At 36.0% G+C, this 17,726-nt stretch overlaps 1 long non-coding RNA gene across 1 annotated transcript in view; it reads right to left on the reverse strand.

Annotated features, from left to right (window-relative positions):
- Nucleotides 1-2,892: 2,892 nt before the first annotated feature.
- The window catches only part of LOC121073784, an 84,303-nt gene continuing 69,469 nt past the window's right edge, over nucleotides 2,893-17,726 (reverse strand). Inside the window, exons 3-4 of the long non-coding RNA XR_005821934.1 lie at nucleotides 8,282-8,404; nucleotides 2,893-3,101 (exon numbers count right to left, since the gene is read on the reverse strand). This is a non-coding gene — a long non-coding RNA (uncharacterized LOC121073784). The remainder of the gene's footprint in view (nucleotides 3,102-8,281; nucleotides 8,405-17,726) is intronic.

Genomic DNA, 17,726 nt, shown 5'->3' on the forward strand with positions numbered 1-17,726 from the left:
ACTTCTTTGTAACCACGTTAATCATTCTTTGAAAGCTCCTGAGACTTGCTCTTGAAACCAGCTAAATGGAAAACCTCCACTTCAACAGCTCATTCACAGAGACGAAATTCTGCCTACTACATGATTGAACATATCCTCGATCAAAAAGTAGCAATCATTGAATACATCAATGAACAATGACATCGGGAAGGGCATTGTTCTTCATTCTGTCCAACAGACCATAGCAAAACACCTCTTTCATATCAGAGATTGCTACTGAATGAGTCAGCATTAGAAAATATCTCATCTTGTGCTCTGTTTTCCTGCTTTTAAAAAATGATTGAAAAACCAAACTTTGGCAAGGTTCTGCTTTAGAAGTAGCAAATTAATTTAGAATCCATTTCATTTTGCATGGTACTGATGTTCTTTAAATGTTGGGACTGATCATCCTCTAGTCATACCATTGAGTCTCTCTTCAGGTATGTCCATAGGGGAAGTTTGGCATGATATTTAAAATAATTTTACCAGGAAGAGGGCTTCTTTCACATGTATTTAGACTCATAAAAAATGTGTATATGTATATATATGTATGTATGTTTGTGTAGAGTCATTCATAGGATTGTTCTTTGCTAAAAATTTGCCATATTTACATATTTGAGGATCCAGAGGTTTGAAAAAAAACAAGTTGTAACAGTTGGTTTTGTGGATTAAGGGGAATTAGACATAGGCAACACATGATCCTTACCTTGATATGGCCCTAGCTTTGAGATGCCAAGATGGTCAAAAATGCTTTAGTCCAAAAATATGGAATATGGGGCATATGAGGAGAGGCTGGGTTTATTCAGCCTTAAGGAGAGAAGGGCTTTGAGGATACCCTATTTTCTTCTGCAACTACCTGATGGCAGGGTGCAGAGAATATAAAGCCAGACCCTTCTCAGAGGTTCACAGTGGTCAGACAAGAGACAATGAACAAAACTGATACACAAGAGAAATTCTGACCCAGTACAAAGCCCTTTTTTTTAAACACCATATGGGTGATCTCAGGTTACCCAGAGAGTTTGTTGAATCTCTGCCCCAGGAAATACTCAGAATTTGACTGGACAAAGTGCTGAGCAATCTGCTTTCAAATTTACTACATTTCACTCAAATTTGATGTCACCTCGGTTTTACCACTAAGCACTGTTCATGTCAGAAATGAAGACCGATAGTATTAAGGTTACAGACCAAGAAATGCTTATATAAAAACATGAATATCCTGCATTTGTTAGTTGTGGGTCTGCCTCATTTCACATAATTGATAGGCACTGCAACTCACTCCGGAGTTTTGGCATGGGTATGGGAGCACATTCAAAATCAGAAACTTCTCTGCCTAGCTCTATTCAGTAGTTTTCTGCTGGGTTGTTTCCCACTGTGCAGGAGGCTGGAATATCAATGTCTCTCTTCCATCTCTCAAATAACATTTCCTGACACTGAGGGATCCTTAACAGAGTTACAGTGATGTGTGTCTCTTGGCATTCCAGACAGAGAAGACAATAAGCCCTAAATAGCAAAAAGTTATTTTGAGTACCTAGCTTTCTGGAACCACAAGTTAATATCTCAAAAGTATATGGAAACACAATGTATAAACATTACTCTATTAGCAGATCACCTATTTAAAACTGATTCAAAATATAAAGAAAATGTTAAATCTGGCTACTACTTTTGCTGGCATTTTCCAGTCTGCTAAACTGGAATTGGAGACAGTTTAATTCCAATACAATAATAAACAACATATATATAAATTTTTTTGAAAAATGCTTTCATTTTTTTCTTCTGCAGTCTACTTTTTTCTTGGCTGAATAACTTGCTTCACATGAATTATGCAGCTCTCAATGGCATATGGAAGAAGGCAATAGCTACCAAAGGATTTAATAGTTATGGTGCTACAGGTAAAGTATAATTTTATTTTATTTTTTTACTCTTCCTTAAAGTTCAGGTGGGGAAGGAGAAAAAAAAAAAAAAAAAAAAGCAAGAGTAAGATTAGCCACCATCTCAGTTTAGATTAATGTATGGTCATTTAATTTTCTTAGACATGGCTTTAAAAAGTTTTTAAATAAATAAATAAATTCCTCAAGAAAAAAAAAAATAAAATAAAACAAAATAATATAAAATAATATATAAAAAATGAAAAGGGGGGGGAGGAAGGGCAGATAAAAAGTGAAAGAAAGCAAGAAAAAAATGCTTTGTTGCAGATTCTGGACCATGTCTTCATAATAATAAATTATTGCTGGTCCAGTGAAGTCAAGCTGACTTTACCAAAGGATGTCTTCACTAGATTCTTCCCCCTCTGCTCACCTTAGGTCAAAAGGCTGACAAGTGATATGGTCTACAGAAACCTCCGCTGTATCAAAAACACAGAGTCTGACAAACAAGTGAACTAGCTTGTGTTTATTGCTCAGCCTGACACATCATATTCAAGAATAATCCTGAGGGTTACTTTTAATGAAAATGTTAACTGACTTATTAAATTAATATATGCACTGCTGATGCATATTTCCCAGGTTGTATATGACATCTATTAAATATATGTGTGTAGATATTACCCTTACATTTTCTTATGAGACACTGTAATTGATCAAATGGGAATATACTTAGTCATCTTCATGGCTTTTCTGGACATTTTAATCCTCATAGGTATAAATTAGAGTGGCAGATATACTGGAGATTTTCCAAGTTTGTCTTGTAAATTATGAGCTGTTCAGCAAAAACTATGCTGCTGACTCCTTTCACACAGAATATGGGGGGGGGGGGGGGGGGGGAGGAGGGGAGAGGAAGGACCCCAAAAGAACAGAAGCTTGAAACTAAGCATATGTGAGTTTGCCTTTGTCTGCTTTTGTCCTCTCTCTTGCTTGCATGTGCGCACACATACACACACACTTGTCCACACCACAGCCTGAGTTTTAATGCCTTTATTTTATTTTACTTTCCTCTAGGCAAACCTCCAAAATTGTCTAAGTTGAAAATAACTTGGCATACCATCCTTCCTCTGCTGCTTCCCCTCATTTCTTTTCCCTTTTTCCACCTTCACTTCTCCTTCTTAAGTCTCCGTCTTTCTCATGAGCAAAGTTATAGACAAGGATGCCCTGAAAAGCATGCATGAAACTGAATCTTTTTGAAGAAAGCTGTCAGAGTGAACCTTTTTGTTCATCTGAATGTTATGTTCAAGTTGTATATCTCAACATTAAATTAAAATAAGAAACAAAATTATTAGCCTATAAATATGTTTCATTTCAAAGTTTGCCTGAGAAGTGTCTAATAAACTGTTGCTATAGCTCTGCATTGTGGCTATGCACTGCATATCTTTTATTGACACACTGAACAGTTGCTTTTACTCCTCTGTGACCCTACTTTTATGACTACCTTTTTACTATTGTGAGCAAAGGTTTCACAACTGAGTCATTAACAGTTTGGGCAGTCCATGCAGCTTCTCAAAAGCAATAGCACAGAACTTCACACATCTGCAGGGCATCTGACTATGCCACCAATGGAGTAATTTCCTTTACATCATGGAGAAAAACCTCAGCGTCACTTAAATGAATCTTCTCTTTGAGTTAGTTAATTTTCATCCCCTCCCCATCAGTTTTCCTGCTGTGAGAATAAAGATGATTCACAATATAAAAGGGATGTAAATAATCATAGATCACTATTTGAACCTCTGGTATGAAGAAAGGAAAGCCAAAGAAAGAAAAAGGGACAACCTTAAGACAAACCAGCACAAGTAAAACTCGTTGTAATGTTAGGATAAAAAGAGTCAAAACAGCAACAATGGTAATTGACTTCTGAAAACCTGAAAACTAGTTTGTTATTTTAGATCATTTCAGAACAGCAAATAAAATCTCCCATGAAAACTTAAACAAAAGCAAGAGGACGTGACTTAGAGAAGGTTACTGTAAGTGAAGGTCCTACTTCATTGAGCTTTCAAACATTCGAATGTTAGATCAATAAGATCCAGCAACACTAGACTTAAAGGAAGAAAAAAAGTGTGCAGAAAATACTCTTCGCTATCTCGTAGTAGAACTAGAAAGCTACAGTTGAAGAAAATCAACTGTTGATTTTTAAAGCTGTAAGCTGATGGGTTAAACTGCACTATCTCACAGCTATTTATATGCTGTTTAAATATATGTCCACTAATTTTGCCTGATGAAGTATTGTTATTGCTTGCATTTGAGGCAATCAATCAAAAATACAATAAAAAGTTTGGTGAAAGGGCAAGAAATAACCTTTCATGGCAACATCTTGTTCATATATGATTTGTTTCCTGAAATTAAGGTCTTTAGTGACAATTCTGTTCTTGACCTTGTATTCATTCCAGGTTGCATGTCTCTCAGAATATCAGAAACTAAGCAAGGCAGCTCATTACATGGCATGTCATTATCTTTTTCTGGATTTTTTCCTGTCCTCACTTCACAGTGCAGTAGGAATCATTCCTTTAAATCACACTGCAGTTATCTGTTGCCAGTGAATTTTCAGCTTATGAAAATGTATTCAAAATCCACTACTTCTTGCCAGAAAAACAGAAATGGTAATTGAAGGATTTTGATAAGTAGAAGTGGCTTTTCTTCTGGAAACATACAGAATAGACAGGGCATCTGCAAATAGCACAGAAATGCAAGACACATGTTTTGTATATGAAAAGGTCTCTAATGAAAGTGTTCAAGAAAAGTAAGCCTATCCCAAGCTAATTATATGGTACGAAATCTTACGTGTCTCATTTCTTCAATTTCATTCAAACACGACTATGCTATGTACTTTCAGCTTTTGCACAGGGCACTAGAAGAAAGAAAAGTAGTGCTCAGAAATAATTGTTAGGAAACAACTTTACATTTCTGCACTCACGTACAGAAAATTTAGAATTTTAACGTTAGTCACTCATATGCCTGTGCTGAATGTGTAATTCCCAAAGAAGTTATGAAATTTGTACAAAGGCACAGAATACAAAACAACACTGGGACAACTGTGAGACACAGTTGCCACTCATCTTGTGGACTGTTTCTTAGTCATGCATTACTCAAGCAGAAGCATACTCAGTTTAGAAATAGATGGACATAAAGACATACTCCTTTTTTAGCAATCAAAAAATGATGGGATAAAGAGCTTTAAAAATGCCTGCACGTCTTGCTACTCGCAAGGATAGAAAATTGCTGATGGAAAAAATTTGCAAAATGTCTTCTTTATGGTTGTAACTGGCTCTAATTGTCAAATTTTAACACTGATATTTAGGGAAGAATCGTTTGAAAAAGCTGAACTGTAAAACTCGATAGAAACCACACAGCCAGAGAGGAGACTAGTTGGTTAGCTTTCATGTATGCGCCTAAATTTCAACTTCTCAGGTTCAGGAAGAGTTGCCAGACACTTTGAAAGAGTCTTGGCATTTGAAATGTTTTAAATATTGTGTTTGTTTTCCTCTCTCTCCTTATTTAAAATCGCAGAAAAGCTTTTTCAATGTACAAACTCCCTGTTCCATACATGTATTGAATACTCACAAGGCAGTATAAGCACTACTGGTACTCAGTTTACTCTGTTCCATTCTAAGTCCCAAAGAATTACACATATCTAATAGAAAGCAGTAATAACGCTGTAATCCAGTACAACTGAGGCACTTCTGTGATTATAAATCTGAAATTACTATTCAATTCTGTACTTTTTCACAGAACAAATTAGTCATAGAGGACAGATGAAGAGCAGCACGGCATCATTTCACACAGACGGATGTGTTCTGCCCAGAGGCCTGTGCACTATGTATAAGCAGCATCAAATACATCAATATTTGTTGGCCAAATTCAAGTTTGAAATAAGCTGAGTCAAATCAAGACTGAAGTGAGGGTGATTTGTTTTTTTCAGAATCATTATTTTTCCAGTCTTTTCCAATGTCTCAGTAAATATCAGAGAAGTAATAAGCATGCTTTATTAGTTAGGTTTGACTGCTAAAGAGCCTGGTGAGCAAAAAATTCTTCAGAATTAAGACCTGTGAGTTTGGGTGCTGAGCATGTAACTGTATTTCCTATGGTCCAGGATCCATACTGAGTGAACCACTCGTAACTGCCTTGGGGGCCCAAAAACTGCTGCCATAACTTCTGCCCATATTGTTGACATAACTGGAGCTGACCCTGAGGAGGGATCGGAGCTAAAATTTACTGCCTGTTGTGAATAAATACAGCTTGCTAGTATCTGTAGGAAGATTTTACTTACTCCTTATTTCTTTAGGTCCAATTGCTGCACATAAATTTCTTATTGCATTTGGTGGTAGAGAAGCATAGGACATTTATTTGCAAAAGGAAAATGCTGCAAAGACCTCAGAAACAACAGTATGCAGAGTCTTAATCATTACAAATTTCATACCTGTGTGCTAGATTTTTTTCTGGTGAAAACTTGCTTAAATTTATTTAATTTACATCATCAGGAGATGTGGAGCATAGCTGATGATTTTGCAGCTACTCCACGTAACCCAATTTTGAAGAAATATCTGAAGCAGGGATTTTACCCGAATTACTGAGAGCTATTTGGCTTAGTTACTGCTGAAATGTTACCGTCAGACAGACTAGGTTCCTGGTTTTCCTCTTTATAGTGAACCTTTTCAGATCATCCTAAATACAGAATATAATATCTCAAACTGTGTTAATTTAATAGTAAATTTAACCCTAAATATGTAGAGCAATGCAGTGCTAAAGGAAAAAAAAAATCCCTAAAGACTTACCTCAGGTGTCTCTTTTAAAGTGTTGTTATTTATCATTTTAAAATTGCTAGAAAGTTAATCCATATGGATACACAACTAAAGAAAGGCACAAATGCATGCCTATATTAACCCCCTGTCTCACACCCACACACCAAACCGTAACTTTTGATGAATGCAAACAGCTTCATGTATTGAACAATGTCATTTTTTTAAATCATTTATATATTTATGAACTGGATCTTCGACATGTTTATTTTATATGCAGTTCTTATTGGTATTAAGAAAATCATTCTGAATACAAGTAAAGGTAAGATATGCAACCTCTTTTTCCATGTGACCAACAAAATTTTAATGATCATTAGTCTTGTAAAACTGAGTCAAAATGTTTATAATTTTGCGTTCATTTTTGTGAACTAAAATACCGGTATCGTATTAAACAAAACAAATACAAGAGCACAAGACCAAGATGTAAAATTCCAGTATCACTTTCTAATTCATCAGGCACTCCTGGAAGGCAATTACGAGCTACTATTCTACCAAAAACAGTCTCCTGTTACTGGAATTAATTTATAGCTGATAAATTTTACAGAAGATTTATGCACTGTTTATATGGCTGGTAATAAAATCTGTTATACTGTAATGACATCGTCAAAGTAATATATTGAAAAGTTTGACCCTTCCTCTAAGAAAACTTACTTTCCTCTGTGAAGATAGTAACCTATTTACAACCAGAAAGACTGTTTTTTATTCAGAAATTGTTTCACCGGCTGCGTTACATTATTTCTTTAACAAAAAAAACTAATCAGGTTCTTTCATTGTGTTGATCGAAAGACTTGACAACAAACAGCAAGAAGGAACCATGAAAGCAAACGAAGGAAAAGAAGAGAAATAACAGACACCTCTTTCAGGAAATACTGCAAACATGATAGTGCCTATAACTAATTTAAAATAAGGCCACACTGCCCTGTTCTAGTGAGTGAGTGAGCGAGCAATCCCTGGTTTACTTGCCAAATATGAACCTCAAGAAAAATTAGAGACTCTGGTCCATGTTTTCTCTAACAGCTTTCCCTCGGAGGAAGCTGGAAATAGTATTTCCTATGAACTCCAGAGGTATTAATTGCAGTGCTGGAGGCAATGCATATACTCACTCAGCAGAAAGAAGCACGGTGAAGTAAGAAGAGCTATTGATCTCCTTATCAGGTTTGTGTGAAGAAAAAGCTCTAGATGCAGGGGGGACCTGAGATGAGGGTGATAGGCTATCAGCATCCTAGGGAGTGGGGTTTTATCTGAGAGGAGAAAGTCTAGTGTAAGGGGTAAGAAAGTCATCTGAATGAGTCTGGACTGAATATAGAAATGCTGGGACAGAAGTTAGAACTGAATAAAGGGTGAGGTCAAATGTGGTACCTTATGAGTAGTAGAGAACAGGTCCAGGAAAAGTTTTGTGAGATCAGAAGAAAACTGAGAGAATTGGGGTATAAGTGGAAAAGTTTCCCACACATTTATTTAGTATTGCTATCTTTGAGAATATAAAAACCTAAAAGTCAACAAATCATAATATATTTAGAAATATGTTGAGTTATTTTTATTTACCTTTTCAGCCAAGGAGTTATCTCAGGTAGTACAAGCTCAGGAATTCGCCACTTCAGTGTAGACAGTCCAACAGTGTATTTCTTCAGGACATGTGGTGGCCAAACCACACAGCTGCAAATGTTTCTGAAAGATAGAAGAATTTTCTCTTGAAAATTCTGTACCTAGCACTTCTTCCTGAGAAAAAGCTAAATTTTAAAATATATGTATTTGTTCTTTAGCAGGAAAAATATTCAAAATTATTTCAGTTCAAAACAAATACAAAATTCAAAATCACAAAATTTCATAGCCCTAGCAGTTCCCTCCAACCTGAATGCTGGACTTAAAAACCCAGTCAGTCTCAAAACTATGTATGCATTACCAGTATCAGAGCTACAGACTACAGAACATGTATTTCCAAAAAACATTGCTATGAAAACTACATCACACATTCCTACAATAATTCTATAAGTTAGTGGATGAAAGTTATATAGTAGTTTAGAATGACATACAGTTCAGTAGATTAAAGTAAATCAAAGTGTGTGCCAAATAATCTCCCTTACAAGAAATCACTCATATTGATTTGTTGATGAGCACAGACTGGAAACTGACTAAGGGACTATAAACAAAGAGAGAATGATAAATGACAGCCTATCAGTATTTAGGTACCCAGACATTATAGGACTGGTTTTATTGCAGGACTTCTTTTACTTCTTTTACTTCCTTTAGCCAAGATAGAAAATCGGATGAAAAAAATTTATTAGGTATAGAGGAGTCAAGCATTTTGTATTCTGCTTACCTGGACAGCCCTGTAACGCAAAACAAAACAAACAAGACTTCCACAGAACACAGAAAAAAAAAAAAAAAAAAAAAAAAAAAAAAAAGAGAGAGAGAGAGAGAAGAAGTATTTGTGAATAAAGTTACAAAATAAAAGATAGTGCTTGTATAACTGCATTGTCTTCTCCAAAGAACCAGAGATATAAACAGAAATCATTCTAGTTTTAATGCAGCTTTTACCACAGAGGATCAGTGGAGTGGACAAGTGGCAAATGAGAATATGTAAGCTACCATTGTTTCACATAGACAAATTGAGCACGTACAATTTTGGAGACTGTAAAATTTATTTCACGGGTAACTGTTATTTATTCTGTCTTGAACATGGTGTGTGTCCTTAAGCATTTGTTTTCACTATGGCTCCATTTCACTATGGATAGAAATATAATATTTTTATATGAATGTGTATCAAGGATTTTTGTGTCTAGATGGGAGTGGATGATATGAATAAGAAACCCTCTCAGCGGTGTATTTTAATTAGGGGTGCTGAGAAACACATAATTCAGATGAAATAAAACACAGTTACGACCACTAAAATGAAACTTGAAAAGTGCTGTACCTAAATTCACGTTCAGTTGTTGGCATGTTGGGAAAGAAGCATTAGTCATATGGAACACAGCTTGTCTAGCTACGAGCTACACAAAGAGAAACACATGGATGCATTGAATACGGGATGCACTTTGGTCTTGAGACAAACTTTACTAAGTACTGATGAGATTTTCTTCATGCTTTCCTGCCAAGGCTGCCATGGAAGTACATATGTCCTAGAGGATGACAGCCTCTTCTGCTTTCACACCGGTCTCTCTCTACAGGAGAGTCTGCCCAGAGTCCTAGACGGATTCAGAGGGAAGGATTTTACAGTGTGGCTAAAGGCAGAGCTCAATGTGTAGAATGCAATTGCCTTAAGATATTTTGGTGGTTTGGACTTCAAAGTGAAAAGCAAATGTTCATTATCAAGTCATCGAATACCATGAAGTAGGCCTCATTTGTAAGATACACATCAATAACTGCAGTAAGACAGCCCAGGTGCCTATTTTAAATGAAAAGGCCAACTGCGTGTATTCTGAGAGCTAAATGGAAATACATACCTTGGAATTCTTCCAATTAAAAACAAGTACATCATCATCTGGAAAGGTTCAATAAAATCCCTGTAACTTTTACAATGTTTACACTTCCTATGTTTGCATATGCACATGTGCTTGCAATATGGAGACACTAATTTTTTGGGACCATGATAATAATAAGATACTGAGCTCCTCACCATTAACACTGACTTAAATGAAAGTACACCAATTTCCACCAGATGTACATCGAACATCTGATTATCTATGTTATCATGGTGTGTCTTAACAGAGCTGTTGGGCAATACTTTATCTGAATCTTTTTCTAACAAACTATCAATAATTTTGATTTCTTTATTTCCATCCATCCATAATTTTCAAACATTAATGTATTCAGTACTAAAAGGTTGGTACTTTAAGTGTGAAGTCAAACACCACAGACCATTTTTGTTGTATTGTAGATGGAGCTTTTCATTCCAATTCACAATTAACAAAGTGAGCAGCAGTTAAAAAATGCAAAATAAACATTATGAGTGTTCACACACTGTCTGTGGGATACAAACAGAATTAATTACATTTCCAGTTGAAACAAATGAAGTGCTGTTAAACTGTTCTTTTCCTTGAAAACTTTAGTTTTTAAAATACATCAGAAAGAATATCTTCTTTCCACAGTCCCTGCAACTTTGCATTAAACATATTGAAATAAAAGCAACTTTTAAAAGCCACCATTTTGCCTCAGCTGAATATAATCAGTGAAATGCAAATTGGTGTGTAAAAATTGCCTGCAGTGCTTGATGTAAATTAAAATTACTCCTATAAATTCAATGTTCAAATTATCCGACAACTGCCGTTGTATTAATTTCGCTGCTGAATACATTAAACAACTGTAGATTCATTTTCTCACTAACATCACAATTACTTTAGATGCTGGTCAGGAAGAGCTACTAAATATACCAATAATAATTTAATATTTAAAGCCCGTTTAAAAGTAGGAAATTTATCTAAAGTGAATGACCTTCCTAGTATTGGTATTTCTCCCTCAGATTATAAAAAAATTTAACGACAAAACTTTCTGTAAAGTGAACAAGTAGTATTTCTTTCCTATAAAACACCAGCATCAGGCCCCAAAGAGGCTGTTTGTTGCGGGAAAACCAGAATATTTCCAAACTGCAAGTTAGGGTAGCTTCACAAACACATCCATGTACAGACATGTATATGAAAACAGGTGCATGGTCAAGGCCGTGTGGGTGAGGACTAAATATTTAAAATGAGCTGCAGATCGCAGAGGAAGACAATAACAGAATTAAAATTCAGGTCTCTGAACTCCCACACTAATGCCTAAGCTTCTAGACTAACAATTTTTTTCAAGACAGTTGCAAAGGCTCTTGCAAATGAAATGAAGTCACTTCGTTTCCCCCCTTTTTCTCTGAAACTTCCAAGAGATACCAGAAGTGGGTGAACGTGTCTCATGCTTCTGACTGTTCACCCTGACTTAGCACTAGTTCAGTTATGCTGCTCAAAATAGATGTCTGTGAAGCATTTATTTGAAGGCACATTTTCTTCTATATTTTTTTAAGTATAGCTTAAAAGTCTAGCTATCTTCCCTAGGTAATTTTGTCCCTGTTGAGTACAAATTTCCCAGATTTTCACTCCCCTAGCAGCCTGTGTCAGGGCACAGCGTGGGCTGCTAGGGGAGGGAAGCTGGGAGCCGATGGTGACAGCAAGGCAGTGTCCCCATCAGCAGAGCAGATGCAGGAAAGCAGTCCCACAGCCCTCACACGAGGCGAGCAGCACCAGCCCTGGGCCAGGAGCACGTTCAGTCCTGTCCCAGTGGTGACCAGTCATTTCTCCAGTGACAAGGCGCAGAGCTGGAGAGGTGCTGAGAGGAGGAGAGGAGCACTGTGGCCTAGCATCAGGATCCATCTTACTGCTGCCTGGTCTCACCATCCCACCCTCCATCCTGACAGTTAAATTAGGCTTAATGTCAGGTTTCTAGCAAATACATCGTGCTCCCAGGCACCCAGATAAAAGCCGGAGGCAAGATACATTCTCTTTCATTTTCTTTTTGCCATGGGGCACTTGAGAAAGAACTGTCAGTAGAAACATGTTAACTTTTGACCAAAACTGTGTAAATAAAACATTTTCATTCAAACTACAGGAAAAAAAAAATGTAGATTTTTTTTCATGTAAGTTTGATTTTCCTAACTAATTAACTAATCTTCATGTTTTGCTCATTTTCCTGGAAACTTACATCAGGACAAAATATTTTCAGAACATTTTTCAACAGACCTAACAGTGTTTACAAGCAAATTGGCATCACCAACATTTTTACTACTTTGTAATTTTCACTCTTTAAAGTCAATTAGGTTTCATTTAAACCAACTCTAAAACTGAATTCCCATTTTCTTTCCATATCTTGTGCTGCCTTACTCACATGCAGAAATGATATAGGGTCAGATACAGAGGGAGGCTTAAGGTGCAGAAATACATTTGCAGTTTGCACATATTGTTGAACAATTTCACAGAAACATTCCATTTGCCAGTTTGGATTATTTTGTCCAACAAGCCCAAATTTCAAATGACTTTTGATGTTTAATATGTCAGTGCAACTTTGGGGTATAGTTCAAGCAATTACTGTATAGATTTCTCCAAACATTTACACATTCCCTTATGTGTCTGTTTCCAGCTAAATGAGAGAGAAATTAGTTACTGGGGAAATTTCACATTTACAGTCTTGCATCTCCTTCACAGCTTGACTAAGAAAGTCTCACCTTTAATTAAAGAATTTATCCAGCTCACAAAAGAGTTTAACACAAATTCTTCTATCTTGACCAGGTTCAGAAGCTTTATTAAAGCTGCAGAAAACTACGAAGTCAAGTCACATACCTAATTCACCACATTTTCCACCTTACTTCATTTTCATGCCACAACTTGTTTACAGCAAGACAACCCTGTTTAAAGTGGAAAAAACATTTCTATATGCACTGTAGGAAGTCAGTGATAAGCAGAAAAATAGGTATTAAATTCTCTTTTTTCAAGGTTATATCACTGAATATCGCCAAAGCATTTACCTTTCCAAACGGCAAGTCCTTTCCTCTGGACTTCTGTAAATGTTTATAAGGAGATTTGATTACATTTGCCTCTGCTCTCTTACCAATCTTTTCTGCTATCTCAGTTCTTAAATGCCAGGGGAAACAAAAAAAGCTTTCTGCCTCTCCACCAGCAAATGACTTTCATCCCTTGTTATCTCAGAGCAACCAACTTGAAGGCAGAGGGCATAACTTCCAGTCTTGACTTTCTCCTCCTTCCTTTGTCACTCTTATCACACACACAACAAATAATTTTAAAAGGTTGTAATATTGCAACGACAATTTCCTAGTTGTTGGAACGGAAAAGCACCTTTGCTATTCAAGCTTGTTCCCATAAACCTTGGCAGATTGGATCTCAATCTTAACTACTGCTAAGGTTTTTAAGACCTCTGCAGCCTGTGGCTATAAACTTCTAAATTCCCGCAGGCCAGGTTCTCTACAGCCACGATTCCCTTGATTTCTCTGGGCTTAGTTCAGTGGCAAATTTGATTTCTCTATGTCATTGGATCATTTTAAAAGGCTAGAGCATATGGAAAAACCTGCCAATAACTGGACATACATAATCTGCAGGAGATGTGATATATGATGGAGTTTGCATCTAAAACAATGCAAGTTGGTAGTGATAAGGATTCAGAGTTTTCTGCTTAAAGGTTGTTTCTGCTTTTGGTAGAAATGGCAGACTGAAAGTTTGAAGAAATATTTAGTTGGAAGTTTTCCTCAAAGAAGAGCTTACATGCCAACAGCATTTAAATTAAAGTAGGAATGTCTCTAATGTCATGTTGTATGTTTCTTTAAAAACACTACATTACTCCATCTGTATCCTTTAAAAAGTTTTCCAGCCTAATTTAACCATGCAAGTGAAACAAAACAAGCAATTAAGCTAGTCATTAGTTACTGTAAACTAACATGGACCTTTTGAAGACAGAGAGGTGCTACCAGTTAGATAACACTCCTTACTTTCTTTTATTTAACTTAAGATTTTTAGGAAATTCTACCGCGATGCTGAAAAATAAATCTATATATATATTTAATTTTCCCTTCTTTGACCCTAATCATGAAAACTGGAAAAAGATAGAATACCCTCTGGTGTTTTGTTTGTTTCTTTTGCCAATAGCACACAAGCTGTATTTACCTTCTAAATGTCAAGGTAGATTTTAAACATGTTGTAATATATACTTAATTTTTTAGGAAGGAATGAACTGGCAATTATCTTTCTTAATGAAATGTGCTATAATTTCAGTTAGATTTTAAATGGGGCATGACTCGTATTTAAAAGGATCATTGCATAAATGCTTATTAGTTGCAATCTAATAAGTTAATGCCCAACTCATCTTTTTTCTGTTTTTTTATACATAATTCTCATAAGCTTATTGCATAATAGGGAGCGGCTTACTTTCTTCAGATTAGGATGAACCACTAGAACACTCAATAAATTTGTTTTATAAACAGCAAAGCATTCCTTGCTAGACCCTTCCTGAAACTAAACAGCAAATAAAAAGAATGAGAACACAAAAGCAGCAGAATCACAAGAAACTTAGCAGTTTCTGACCAAGAATAATTACGTTATTACCATGAGAGTAGTAAAGCACCGGTCTTTATTGCTAATAATTCTCATAGGGCCCCTATCTTTGCAAGGACCATTGCCTTTAAGTCATTAATGCATAACAGATTTGCAATGGTGAGCAAACAGGATCAATTCTGTTCTGCCTGTTACCTTATCCTTCCCACTAAAGAGGCAAAACTGCCTGTGTTTAATGGAAATAATCTTGCTTTCATCTTCTAGTGGCAGAAAGAACTTTACATCTGTTAGTCACTGTGTGCCTTGGTTTATTTAGTTTACAAAGCATGATGTCTCACTGAAGGGAAAAAGAATTTGAATACATGTCCAAAGCACTTTGCTAAACAGAATTGGACTTCAGTATGTATGTAGCATCGTATCTCTAGTACTCCATCCCTGTAAGACATTTACTCCCCAATATAACTTCACAAAGTCCATGTCCCACGTTTTCACCCTATGAATCACAAACGTGTCTTACCTCTGAGAGACTGCACAGGAGGGATATGTCAGTCTTGTTCATATATATAGATAGGAACAGTGACTCCTCACTGAATTTGGGGTTGTCTCCAATAAAAAATGTGTCTGCTAGCTGAGAGGGCTGGTAAGCAAGTGGAGATAAAGTGGATCCCTACTGTGGATAAGGCATTTCCATTACAGCAACATTTCTGAGACATTCTCTCTATATTTCTAATTTATTGCTATTATTATTTCTTATTCTTCACTGAATTTTAAAACTGTGACAAAAGGAGATTGAAAAGTTCATGACAGCATTATCAAGCCTTAACTGTATTCATCACACAAACAACTTTATCCCTTGGTATTTTATGCTCCAATTCAAACAACACATCTGTTCATAATTGCATGCATGACTCAGATTACTATGGGCTATAGATTTATGAGTACTGCAAATATCGTACAAAGTAAAGATAAATCATTTCAAATGGGAGGGCCCTGAAATATTATGTATAAAATATAATTGAGACAAATGTATCTTAATGTGTTGTTTTCTAATTCAAAGCCCAAAAAAAAGTATTTTTGTACCTAAGTCTGGTTGTATAGTCATTCTACAACCACTCTAGAGCAATTCTGGTCCCTTATTGTTCCCTACCAGAAGAAATACTCTTTCTAACATACATGTCAGTTTTAGCATTTCAAAGTTCGTTCTCTCTCTCCTTAAAGCTGAGATATTTTTTTTTTCAAAATAATAATAAAATGATGAATTTATAACTTTTCCATCAATGGTCTATAAAATCCTCCCTCCCCATAAAATTATATATGCCTCCCAACATCCAGTGGCATCACCGTTCCACATCGTACACTTTCAGAAAAGACTGAGTAGACTGGAATAGAACCAGTGGAAAGCAGCTTGTATTTTGAGCAGCATGAATATCCTTAAGAAAGAGTGAGATGGGAATGCTCTCCAGGCAATTAGGCTTGAAGATTGTACCTATCACTAGAAAGGAAAAATACCACCGATTTTCAGCAAGCTCTGACTTGACCCAGGAACTCAATATTGCAAAACTTCATTTCAGTGATCATTCTTTTCCTTATTGCAGATCTACTAAGTTCATATTAATGAAAAGGAAGAATGTACAGAGATCATAGACTCTTCAAAACGATGCCTATAAATGAAACACAACTGCTTTATGTTAGGGTAGTGTTATTAATATTAGCGTTGGGTATACCTGCCAGTGTGTCACAAGTGAGAAAGCCATACTGTAGAAATATGATGTGAAATTCCTTCACTTTTATAAGCACCTTGGAGTGTATATTCTTCTGCATTATACCTCTAGTACCTCTTCTGTCAAAAAGAACTTCCTGGCTGAACTTGCTACCCATGATAATTCACAATATAGAGTTATTTGAGCAGAATGAAAAATGAGACATTCTGCCACTTGTTTAATCTCTGTATGTTGCTTTCCAACCATTTACAGGAGCATTTATATTGAATTAGATCCTTTTCTCCTCACACAACTCCCTTGCTTATAGCTTCTCTTACTGCAATTACATTCTTGTGCATAATAGACTGTAAAGAGCTGACAACCTGTACCATTAACATTTCCTGGTGGTGATTCCAGATCTAATCAAGTTTAACTTGAAGTTACAATGAAGCTGAGGGTATCCAAACACCTTTTTCTAATTTAACAGGACCCAATAGAGATACCTACCATCATCTAGAATTACACTGACTCACATTACACATCTATATGAAGTAACAAATAAGCGGTCTGGACACTCCTGGGAGCAGGACTGTTTCCCTGTTTACCTTTTCCAGTAGGTGGATAGGAAGTGAAAGCAATAGAAAATGGTCCTGTTAAATCTAAACTAAAAAAGAAATATAGTCGTGGAAAACAAAAACCAAAAAAAAAGAGGGAGGGGGGGATTGGGGAAGCTCTTATAATTAAATTCCAGTGCTCATATTAATGTGCTCTGGAACACATATAAAAACAAAAATAAATACATTTGTAAAAGGATTTTTCATGGATAACACTGTTTTCTGAACAATTCTGCCAGGCCCTGTAGGACATCTCAAGGCATTTGGCAATATGCAATATGAGTATCAACAAACTGACATTCTGAAAGAGGAATTAGAACTTCATTACTCTTATTCTGTCTGTACCTTATTCTATTTCCTTGGAAGAGAATGTGATCACAGAAAATTAAAGCTAAAAATTAGCTCAAGAATCCAACATAAATTGGATCTTTTTTAAAGGAAGTTAAATCTAAAATTGAAAAATCTGCAGAAAACTTGAGAATTTTAGCAGCCTAATAAAATACTTCCATTTGGGACTGAAGTTTTTATGTCCTTGAAAATGCTTTTGTGATGAGACATAGTTTTTTTCTGTGGAGTAAAGTACCTGCCCTTTTGCTTAACTTTGTCAAGGATTTTTTTATTCCCAAACACTGTACCAATCGATAGCTGTTCA

The sequence above is a fragment of the Cygnus olor genome, chromosome 8, assembly GCF_009769625.2.
Source record: "Cygnus olor isolate bCygOlo1 chromosome 8, bCygOlo1.pri.v2, whole genome shotgun sequence".
Classification (NCBI taxonomy): Eukaryota; Metazoa; Chordata; class Aves; order Anseriformes; family Anatidae; genus Cygnus; species Cygnus olor.